This window comes from Gigantopelta aegis, chromosome 8, assembly GCF_016097555.1.
Source record: "Gigantopelta aegis isolate Gae_Host chromosome 8, Gae_host_genome, whole genome shotgun sequence".
Lineage (NCBI taxonomy): Eukaryota > Metazoa > Mollusca > Gastropoda > Neomphalida > Peltospiridae > Gigantopelta > Gigantopelta aegis.
Genome location: NC_054706.1, coordinates 45,153,956 through 45,166,697, shown reverse-complemented (window position 1 = coordinate 45,166,697; position 12,742 = coordinate 45,153,956). Strand labels below are relative to the sequence as shown.

Sequence of the window (12,742 nt, the reverse complement as noted above, 5' to 3'; positions counted from 1 at the left end):
GTTTTTAATAATGTTTTGTTATGGGTAAGACTGCATAATGATGTTTTAATCATAGATCTGGAAGGATGGTTTTGTTTAACTACAATGTACTCTTTTTTTTTTTTCAGTTTTTCTCATAGTGATATTTACTCATTTGCGTATATTTTCCATCGTTTTGTTCATTAATTAAGCTAATTTAATGCATCATAATATTTTCCATTGGATTGTTTTTTGGGGTTGTTTTTTGTATATTTTACATGCATCAACATGATTCATACACTGATACATCAACAAAAATGTCCAGCTACATTTTCTCAACTGAACATCAAGAAAATCCATTACAATTAACAGCTAATCATTAATAATAAATGGATTAACATTTTTATTTAAACGAGCATGAACTTGGCCTTCTCTCAGTAAGCATCAACCTAGGAGAATGTGTTTACTCCAGGAAGGCAGATCAATTAATTTAAAGAGGACAAACAATACCTGTACAGGAAGAGGTATGTGGGAGAACAACGGAACCCCTCTTCTTGTCGTTTGTTCTCCTCATTCAAAGTTTTGATTGTTTCTCTCACTCGACGAAACATCAAACACAAACATGGATGGCTCGCTTCTCATGTGTATGTACTTGCACTTTCGAGTGACAACAAAAATGTGTTTCCCATTTAAGGTAATTCCATAAATAATCATTGGTATGGAGTATGGAGGGGTGAAAAGGGGGTAGGGGATCTTTTATATGCACTATCCCAGACAGGATAGCACATACATGTACCATGGCCATGGCTGGAGAAATAGCTCAATGGGTCCACCAACAAGGATTGATCCCAGATAAACCGCGCATCAGGTGAACACTTCAAACACTGGGCTATACATCCCTCGATCATGGTTTAATTGTTTGAAAAAGGCAGGCATTCTATAATTTGGGCTAAATCCAGCCACTAATAAAGCTCAATGTACATCTAAACTCCCAACTCTATCTCTTGTCTGACTGGCCTCGGTGGTGTCATGGTAGGCCATCGGTCTACAGGCTGGTAGGTACTGGGTTCAGATCCCAGTCGAGGCATGGGATTTTTAATCCAGATACCGACTCCAAACCCTGAGTGAGTGCTCCGCAAGGCTCAGTGGGTAGGTGTAAACCACTTGCACCGACCAGTGATCCATAACTGGTTCAACAACGGCCATGGTTTGTGCCATCCTGCCTGTGGGAAGCGCAAATAAAAGATCCCTTGCTGCTAATCGGAAGAGTAGCCTATGTAGTGGCGACAGCGGGTTTCGTCTCCAAATCTGTGTGGTCCGTAACCATATGTCTGACGCCATATTACCGTAAATAAAATGTGTTGAGTGCATCGTTAAATAAAAAAAAAATCTTTCTTTCTATCTCTTGTCTACAGTTTTTCATAAACAAGTTGCAATGTAACATTATTCAACTCATGTCAAACACTTATTATGATGCAAAAAGTGTCAACATGTAAATGCAGTCATCCGTCAAAGATTAATAAGACACCTGCGGCTGCACGATTTGGTCTTCTCCCAGCGACCACCGCGTTTCCAATTACCTTTAGCAGGTGAAACCTGTCAGCCTGTTTAATCAAGATATCAGCCCAGGCAGCAATAGACAGCTATGAACTGCTACCCACGGTCTGCTCATTTCATGCCATGACAAATGTAATGACTATATTACACATATTATACCCATGCATGGTACAAGCCAGCACCACCAAGTGGTGGTTCAGTGGTTAAGTCATCAAGTTTAATATGAACAATATTAAAACCATTAACACATTAAATTTTGTATCTCCTGCACAACGCAGAGTCCAAAGGATGTTTTGACAATTAGGCCAAAACTGTTACAGTATAATTATACTCCCATGAATCACCATCTGGTGCTTTGTCTTTACGAGGACATCTAGAAATCTACTAGTTTACCAGTATCTACACTTGTCCAAATAAGCTGTTCATTTTATTAAAGTCCAACGATGATTAATGTGTGTATGACTGCTAAAAAGTAAACAGCATTATACATTTTTACTTGTCCAGTGGACAACCACCGAGGTACATTTTTGATTGTCTGGGCAGATTTTCACTTCTTCAGGACAAATGGACAAGTGCTTATTTCGAACATTACTATTGAACTTAAAGCTCATAGGTACTGGGTTTGAATCCTGGTACTGAATCCCACCCATAGTGAGTTTTAATGGCCACTCAGTGTGGATGTGTTAGACCACTATACACCATCTTCGCCATCACTAATCAGCAAGCTATTGTCCGCCTAGGGGCGGGACGTAGACCAGTGGTACAGCGCTCGCTTGATACGCGGTCGGTCTAGGATCAATCCCCGTCGGTGTGCCCATTGGGCTATTTCTCGTTCCAGCCAGTGCACCATAACTGGCATATCAAAGGCTGTGGTAATCGAAAAGAGTAGCCCATGAAGTGGCGACAGCAGGTTTCCTCTCTCAATATCTGTGTGGTCCTTAACCATATGTCCGACGCCACATAACCGTACATAAAATGTGATGAGTGTGTCGTTAAATAAAATATTTCCTTCCTTCCATCACTAATCAGCAACCTATTGTCTGCCTATTGAACTTTGATTTCATTGTTGACATAAATAATTTGAATTAATAACATAGATCATTGGACAGATTTATTGATGAATTGTGCATGTATCATTAAGTGTACTACTAATTTCAGACAAGTGCACCCAGCACTTTGTGTACACTGTACATTGTTGATTTCCAGGACATATATATATGCACTGTCTGGAAAAACCAAAAGGAATATTTATTTAACAACACCTTAGCATGTTTTTGAAGTAGTCTAGTGTGTGTAATCAGAAACTATCATCAAGAGTTGAAACAGAAACCCATGGCTGCCACAAACACTACTCTTGCTAATATTAATTCATTTGATTTTCATTCTTATATCCAATTAAGGTTCAAGCACACTGTCCTGGACACACAAGGCACAATATTTCACGAGAACCGTTGTTCTGTTCACATGTCAGCTACGCAACTTTAAAATCACGAGAACCGCCAATCGGTTATGTGATGAACAATTACATTCTAAAATTAAAAGTACCATATATCAGTAATGAAAGGGAACTATATTCACGTAACCGAACAATCGGTTACCTAAGTAAAACTCACGTGAACTGACTTCCGGTTACCTAATATTTTTAAATATTGTCCCCTGCACACACCTCAACTACATGCATCTGGGCTGTCTGTTCAAGACTGTGATTAAGGGTTAGTGAGAGAGAAGTCAGAGTGGTAGTTTTATATCTACCCATCGGACTGTTAACATTCACTCTGTCACATCTACTCATCGGTCTGTTAAAACTCACCGTCTTACATCTACTCATCAGGGCCCCATTCCACGAAGCGATCTTAGCCCTAAGATCACCGTAACAGCACAGCTAATATATGCACTTAAGGTGATCTTAGGGTTAAGATTGCTTTGTGGAACGGGGCCCAGGCCATTAAAACTTGCTATCTTACATCTACCCATCTGACTGTTAACACTCACTCTGTTACATCCACCCACTGAACTGTTAGACCTAATCATCCAGCTGTAAAAATTCACTGTTATATCTACCCATCAAGCTATTAAAATTCGCTCTGTTACAGTGAAATCTCTCAAGACCGGACCCTCTGTAAACTGGAATTCCCTCAAAATCGGACATTTCACAGAGTGCCTTTTTGTAAACCAGGACAGAACTTAACCTCTGTAAATCGGATCCCTCTTAAAACCAGACATTTATCTTGGTCCCAAGGGTATCAGGTTTACAGGGGTTTCACTGTATATCTAACCATTGAGATGTTAAAACTTGCTCTCTTACATCTATCCATTGAGCTGCTAAAATCACTGTTACATCTATCCATTGAGCTGTTAAAACTTGCTCACTTACATCTATCCATTGAGCTGTTAAAACTCGCTCTCTTACATCTATCCATTGAGCTGTTAAAACTCGCTCTCTTACATCTATCTATTGAGCTGCTAAAACTTGCTCTTGTATATCTACCTATTGAGCTGTTAAAACTCACTCTCTTACATCTATCCATTGAGCTGTTAAAAATCGCTCTCTTACATAGAGCTGTTAAAACTCACTCTCTTCCATCTGCCCATCGAGCTGTTGAAACTCGCTCTATTTGGGAGCCAGTACCAGGAAGTGAACCCAATAAGCCCCAAGGTGCTATTTTCCCCACAGACTCTACAAAAAGATTCTCAATTCATCCCTGTATATTGAAAGCAAGTTGCACCAAACATTAGGCAATATTGCCACACAATGAACGATTATATAAACCGAGTGACCCCATTTCTAAGAATGTAATGTTCAACAGCCTAGCTAGGTTATTCTACATTTATCTACTTGAAAAGAGAAACTAAAAGCCATTGAGGCAGTAAAAAAGACACAAAAGCCTGCAAGCCACAACATCTTTCATCTAGTAAGAGCGAGACACATTCTTGTCTGATGCCACATAAGATATGTAATGGTTCACGCTTTCTTCACCGTGAAAAAAGCAAACAGTTCATCTTTGTTAACAAAATGTCGAACCAGTCTATTATTAAGACGACAACATCTTTCTGAAATCATACACCAGTAGATCCCAGCCTAGATCTTGTAGATGGTTTTAAAGTCAATAAGTTCTAAGACTGGTAAGTGCCAGCGCCATATCCATGGTAAAGGTTGTGGTATGTGCTATCCTGTATGTGGAATGGTGCATATATAAAAGATCCCTTGCTACTTATGGAAAAATGTAGGTTTCTTCTCCAAGCCTATATGCCAAAACTACCAAATGTTTGACATCCAATAGCTGATGATAATATTTCAATGTTCTCTAGTGGTGTTAAACAAAATAAACTTTAGCTTTCATACCCATGTGATTTGATAGCTCCAATACAGTAATATCTATGATGTTTTAGCTTACTAAATATACTTGATCTTGTGTTCAGTATATCTAAGGATACCAAATTAAGATGGTTCCAATATAGAATAATCCAAAGAATTCTCCCTACAAACAAGTTTCTCTGTAATATTAGAGTGATAAGCAGCCCAAATTGTAGCTTCTGTAATGCGTCTATTGAAATGTATACGCATTTATTTTTTGATTGTGTACACGTCCAAAATTTAATTAAACAAGTCGAGCAATGGATAAAAGAATCGGCAGACATTGTAGTTAGCGTCTCTCGTACCAGTTTTCTTCTCGGCCACTCAAAGAACAATATCATAACTGACATTATTGCTCTTTTGACAAAGCAATTTATATATAGTTAAAAATTTCTGAAGAAATCACTAGATATTAAAATATTAAAAATTCATATACATTCTTATTATATATTAGAAAAAAAAATGTATTCCAATATAATCAAATATAATGAATTTATTAAAAGATGGAGTGTATACCATAAGTTGTTTGAATAAATATCTCTAGGTCATCCACCATTGACAGTATCTTACGTATGTTTAGTACTGAGTGAGGTTCAATGACGTGTTGGCAAGAGGTTTGTTGTTTTATTTCATAGTATATTAATTTTGATCTGTGTATGTATGTATAAAAAAATATATATATATACTGTGTGAAAATGTGATCAAAAATGAAAATAAAATATTCAAATGAAAAAAAAAAAAGTATACTTGATCTAATATACCTATATTGTGTCTTCAAATTATGACTGTTGTGAAATGCCATGTCTAGAATGCTCGGCTTGAGCTATGAAAATAGTTTGTTTTGTTTAACAACACGACTGGAGTACATAGATGTATTAATCATTGGCTATTGGATGTCAAACATATGGTAATTTTTACCTATAGTCTTAGAGAGGAAACCCACTACATTTTTCCATTAGTAGCAAGGGATCTTTTATATTCACCATATCCCATAGACAGGATAGCACATACCACAGGCTTTGATGTACATCGTGGTGCACTAGCTGGAGCGAGAAATAGCCCAATGGGCTCACCGACGGGGATCGATCGCAAACCAACCAGACATCAGGCAAGCGCTGTACCAATGGGCTATGTCCAGTCTCTTTGAGGTATGAAGGGTCGCAGGATCAACTTCTGGTTTTTTCTCTCACCTCATCCAGTTCCTCATGACTGCATGATACACCAAAGGGCGTGATATATACTGTGAGGTTTATGGGAGAGTACACATAAAAGAAACTGTGCGGCCTTTTTGGGTAAAGTGACCTGTGGGTTTCCTCTTTTTCTTTTTGTATCTCTCAACCAAGTCTTGAAATAACCCATACTGAGACACCAAATAGCTTACAGATCAAAATGTGCTGAGGTGTCCTTTAAACTTTACACACGACACAAATGTTCCCAATAAAATGTCAATTTTAACAAAAATCTTACACCTTCTTTAAACATTTAAGATCTCTCACTGTCTCTCTCTCTGTCTCTCTCTCTGTCTGTTTCTCTCTCTTTCTAACTTTCTCTTTCTAACTTTCTCTCTTTCTAACTTTCTCTCTTTCTAACTCTCTCTCTCTCTCTCTCGTCGTTAAATAAAACATTCCCTTCCTCTCTCTCTCTGTGTCTCTGTCTCTCTCTCTCCCTATGAGAGAGAGAGAGAGAGACAGAGAAAGAATATATATATATATATATATATATATATATATATATATATATATATATATGAGAGAGAGAGAAGAGGGATACCTTAAATTTTTGTCATGTATAAAGTTGAATGGACACCTCAGCACATTTTGAACTATTAGCTATTTGGTTAACTTATGGTTATATATCTCTCAAGATACATATTCCTGTCTTAAATACTTTATTACTAATGATAACTGATCTCCAAGGTGGAGCAAGTATCCAGACAATGGCTGATAAAATATTGACAGTGTCGACAGTTCAGCCATAGTGAGAAGAAAATATTGAATGGATCAACAATGATGGAAAACAATCAGCTGCCATCTTTATCGGCATCGTCGCAAATATCAAATTTCAAATCTGTCCTGAGGAATCCGAGTTAACACACACTGATATTTTTATAAAAGACACAAATTAAACTTTAATCTTAATATTCAATTCCTTATTCTTCTCGGTTTTAAAGTTTTATGTCCCTAAATAAAATGTTAAAATCTAACTATAATTAAGTTTTATGTCCCTGTAATAATAATAAAGTTTGTTTCATTTAACAACAACACAAAAGCACATTGAATTAAACTCATCACCTATTGCATGTCAACAATTCTTACTATTTTTAGCACTTTCCAATTAGCAGCACAATTATGGTACTGGTTGGGAAATTTTACCAAGGAGACTCGAATCGATGACCTAAGCATCTGAGCAAGATAGGCCCTACCCCCCATATCATTTTAACAGTCATCACAATTATTACACATTTAAAAACATTCAATTTCTTAAATACACCTATAGATGTAGTATGTGATCAAATCAATAACTCAATGAAGTGTCAAAACTAGCTTGCACACGGACACCAGCGTTCGTAATAAGCACATGTCCGTTTGTCCTGACAAGTGAAAATCTGTTTGGACTCACAAAATGCACCTCAGTGGTCGTCCAGTGGACAAATGAAAATGTTCAGTGCAGTTTAATTTTGAGCAATCAAAAACATCATCCTTGTACTCGAATTATACAAACCATTTATTTGGACAAGTGAAAAATATTGGCAGACAAGTAGATTTCTAGATGTATTTGTTCGGTGGACTAGTGGAAAATTCTGCTTATTTCTAGCACACATACATGGTAGATGTCCATACAAATATAGTACAAGTACAAGTCATCACAAGATTGTATTAAGCCTGATTAATTAATGCACTTCAAATACTGACATGCTTATAATTAAGTACAAGCCCCAACATGCAATACCAATCATGAATTGGCCTGTCTGTCTCGAGCTGCTAATACAGCTATATATTACATAGTCTGATATCCACTGTCAATCACAGATTACGCTATACATGCACTTGTATTGTGAAAGCTCCTGCCCTGGACAACACTCTATCATTTGTATCCATGATAGGCATGCTTGAACAGTTCTCTCATAGAAGTGACAAAACTTGTATTCACATCCCCTTCTCCCTCCCTCCCACCCCAAACCTTTTCCTGTCCTGAACGGAAGAGCCGAAAGTCAACACCTGTGCCCATGACAGGCGTGAGCTACAGCAGCTTGTTCTGAATGTGCATGTTAAAATCTATGATCTCACCTGACCTCCACAGATTTATTTCTGATTGAAAAACCCATATTTGTAAGCAGGGCTGGAACTTAAAGAATCTATTACAGCAATTTTGTAAGATTTTTGTCATAAACCTTTTCAACAAATAAATACAAAATTAAAAACAAAACATCTCTTAAACCAATGTATTTGTTATTTATGATATCACATACTAGCTGTTAACACATATGTGTGATAACAATTGAAATACATGACTGGCTACTCCTAGGTGATAACCAGATTGCCACTGCCATATACCATCCAATGAAAAAAGTACAATCAAAGTTGATTGACAACAAAATGTTCCCTGGAATTGATCCTTGACCCGTGACCCGACTGCACATCAGGTGAGCGCTTCACCACTGGACTACCTCCAGCCCCTAAATAAAGCCTAAGTAATATTAATTATTATTTATAAGCCTCTGGATAGTAATTGCTGTGCTTAAAGCAGGCACATATGCAGAGGGAGGGTCTGGGGGTTCAAACCCCACTTGCTTTATGTGGAGTAGTGGGTAAAAACAAAAGGCCATATTTTGCATTATATAATTGATGAAAGCGAGTTGGATACATTTTTAAACAACGAGTTATAAGATAAATAGGTATCTAATGAATACAGATGTAGTATTCTATTTTTTACATAATATTCTCAAAAATCAGGTTTTAAACAAATTTAAACATCTGTTCCGACTTTTACAGCTACTGTGCTTGTAGCTAATTTAAGCTTGTCACAGACTAATCAGTTTCAGGTTGACTTATGTGTCACAGAATAATCAACTTTGATTGTACTTTTTTCATTGGACGGTACGGCAGTGGCAATCTAGTTATCACCTACAGGAGTAGCCAGTCATGTATTTCAATTGTTATCACACATATGTGTTAACAGTATGTGATATCATAAGTAACAAATGATGCTCTCACCAACGGGTGTGTAAGAAGGGGCATTGCCATTGGTTTAAGAGATGTTTTGTTTTTAATTTTGTATTTATTTGTTGAAAAGGTTTATGGCAAAAACTGTAGCGATATTTCTGTTCAACTGCAAATTGATTAGCAACTACTGTTTAATGTTTTAAAATTGTGTAGCAATCTCTGAAACTTGTGTAGCAAATCGCGATGTGATACTGAACAAAACATTCACTGGATCCATATCGATGAGCCCATCGGACTATATCTTGTTCCAGTCAGTTCACTGATATACCAAAGGACATGGTATGTACTATCCTACCAATGGCATGGTGCACATAAAATATCCATTGCTACTAATAGAAACATGTAGCAGGTTTCCTCGCTAAGACAGGGCACATTTCGCGAGAACCGTTGTTCTGTTCGCGTGTCGGTTATGCAACTTTAAAATCAAGAGAACTGTCAATCGGTTAAGTAGTGAAGAATTACATTCTAAAATTAAAAGTACCAGTACCACATATTAGTAATGAAAGTGAAAATCGGTTTATGTTTTTAGGAACCACCAATGTAGCATTGAACCGTAGTTCCAAGTGTTTTAGAATTAGGTAGGCCTAACTCATCGGTTACGAGAACTATATTCACGTAACCAAACAATCGGTTACCAATAAGTAAAACTCACGTGAACTGGCTTTCAGTTAGCTAAAATTTTGAAATACTGTTCTGTAAGACTATGTCAAAATAACCAAATGTTTGACATCCGATAGCCAATGATTAATAAATCAATGTGTTCTAGTGGTGTCATTAAACAAAACGAACTTTAACAAATTGGGAGGGTCAGATACTAGAATGAATCACCTGCCGTTTGATTGTATGTAGTCAGGTAAGGGCATGAATACAATAATCAATACCCATGACTGATTCTGTTCAACTCAAAAATTATTTCACCTGGGCGTAGAACAGAACCTGCTTGAATTTCACAATACACTTATCAGACTACACCCACACAGTTCATGATCTAGGTACTGCCTAGAAATCTTTTGTTACTACCATTTTGTAAGCCAACCTACAGGCAGGGCTATAGCTAGCTGGGGGGGGGGGGGGGGGGGGGGGGGGGGGGGGGGAAATTATAGAAACTTAAAGAAAATTCTCTTCTTAATCGCTTAAGGAGTTTTAGACTATTAACTACTCAGTTGCCCCCCCCCCCCCCAAACAAAAAATCCTAGCTACGGCCCTAACAGGCCTGTAGAAATGGCATCTGGAGTAGGGTGGGAAGGTGCAATCTCTGGTGGAGGGGGCACAGTCCCTAGTGAGAAGGCACAAGCCAGATTTTTATCTTTATTCATATGGAGTATGGGGAAAAAACTTACTTTTTCGCACAGTTCCTATGATCTTGACCGACCCACCATTGTAGTGGTAGCGGGTCAGATATCTATTTATCTACATGTACGTATCTATATAGTGCAAACAGTGACCCTCAAAAACTCTAATATCAGTAAACTTTAATAGATTGATAGATTAAATTTTCATTTAATCAAACATCAGTAAAGAGACTTCCCTCAAAAGTGCGGATGGGACGTAGCCCAGTGGTAAAACATTCGCTTGATGCGCAGTCGGTTCAGGATTGATCCCCATCGGTGGACCCATTGGGCTGTTTCTCGTTTCAGCAAGTGCTCCACAACTGGTGTAACAAAGGTCATGGTATGACTTATCCCGTCTGTGGGATGATGCATATAAAAGATACCTTGCTGCTAATCAAAAAGAGTAGCCCATGAAGTGGCGACAGTGGGTTTCCTCACTCAGTATGTGTGGTTCTTAACCATATGTCTGATGCCATATAACCGTAAATAAAATGTGCTGAGTGCGTCGTTAAATAAAAATGTCCTTCCTTCCCTCAAAAGTAAAACCCAGACATTTTAATGTCCAACTTTAAACTGGATACCCTTTAAAAACACTTTTTATTTTGTTTGGTTTCAGAGAGGTATTAACATTATTTTATACATACTGGTATATACTGATATATCAACAAAATCATTGTTTTTTAAATGTAAATATTACAATGCATAACAGGCCTGTAGGAACCATCATATCTAGAGTTGCGGGGGGGGGGGGGGGGGTGCACAACCTCTAGTGGGGTGTCAAAGCCTCTATAGTGGGTGGGATGGGGGAGGAGCACAAATCATGTGTTTTTACCTTAAAGTTTATTTATAAAGTTGGACCAAAAAACGTACATTTTCGTCCTCGAATGGGGGTTCAACGCCGCACCCCCCCCCCCCCCCCCCCCCCCCCTTACAGGCTACATAATAATGTGACAAGGTGCTCATTGGTATTAATCCTACTCCAGCAGCCACGGTGTCGTGAGCGGGAACAATCAAAGACGTCACGCCAAAGCACCTGTCGGTGACAACTGGAATCCGTTTATCAAATTGACCATAAACAAGCGAGGCTGGAATGGAATGTATATATACGTGTACAGAGGTGTCTGGCAATTTTTAAAACACATCTTACCGAAATCGCTATTATCAATATCATGCAAACCAGTTTTAGTGTCATATAAATTATAATGACCTCCTGTCTTTCCAAGAAACGAAACCGGTTGTCGGGTATGGAAACAGTAGCCCTACGTAATATAGTGGCAACGGCGATATTAAACTATTGCACTTACCTGTATTCAAATTAACGACAGGTGTTCGATCAATGAGTTCGTTTCTTTTCTTGTTATAAATGTTCTGTTAGTTAATCCAAAAAACCCGCGGTCGAGAAGCGAAAAGTTAACGTTGTTGTTGTCAAACTTGTAATAGGGGAGTGGTCGGGCGTTACACCTGTTTCTCTTTCGTGTCCTCTCTATACCTTTGACTGTCCCGTTTGATCACGAAGACTATGAATATTCATCAAACACATGCAATCGCTGATTGGCTTACGAGCTCGGAATTTTTAGACAGGGTTAGCCGGTAACGCGCGATGACAAGTTCCGTCAAAGGATTGTTTTATGTGTGTTTTGTTTGATTACGTTTGATCAAAACCGATACTGTTTATTTGCTTTATAGACTAAATAAATACATTAATGTAAACGAGGACTATATAATATAAGTATAAATAACATACTGACAATAAATAACAAAGGCAGGCCTACTGGGTGGATTGTAAATTAGGGATAATGGGAGACAACCCGTGGCCACGCCACCCGCCTATAGTCCGTCCCATCCTCCTACACAAAATGTTTTAAAAATCATTTCAGTTTGGTTTGACTTTAGAAGAAAAGTGAAAGTGTTTTGGAAATAACAAACAAAAAAATCTACTATTTTTGTGTGTTCAATTTAGAAAACAATCCGCTCAATAATAAATAACATGTAGTAAATTCCATATTATATAGTATGAAAAAAGTGTTCCCTGTGGGATGGACTATAAATAGGCCAGGCCCGTAAGACCCGGAGGTAGCGCAGGGGCCGGTGTGCTACCATATCCGAGGACGAAACTAGGCCTACTTTTTATTTTGTGTGTGTGAATGAATGAATGAATGTTTAACGACACCCCAGCACAAACATACTCATCGGCTATTGGGTGTCACAATGTGTGTGTGTGTGTGTGTGTCTGTCTGTCTGTGCGTGTGTTTGTGTGTGTGGTGTGTTTCTGTGTGTGTGTGTGTGTGTGTATGTGTGTGTGTGTGTGTTTGTGTGTG

The 12,742-nt window shown here is 38.1% G+C and overlaps 1 protein-coding gene across 6 annotated transcripts in view; it reads right to left on the bottom strand.

Moving 5' to 3' along the window:
- Positions 1-11,911, bottom strand: part of LOC121378326 (unconventional myosin-XV-like) — a 164,235-nt gene extending 152,324 nt beyond the window's left edge. For all 6 annotated transcript variants that reach the window (XM_041506439.1, XM_041506441.1, XM_041506442.1 and 3 more), the window contains exon 1: positions 11,729-11,911. The gene's annotated coding sequence lies outside the window, so the exon portion shown is untranslated. The remainder of the gene's footprint in view (positions 1-11,728) is intronic.
- Positions 11,912-12,742: the final 831 nt, after the last annotated feature.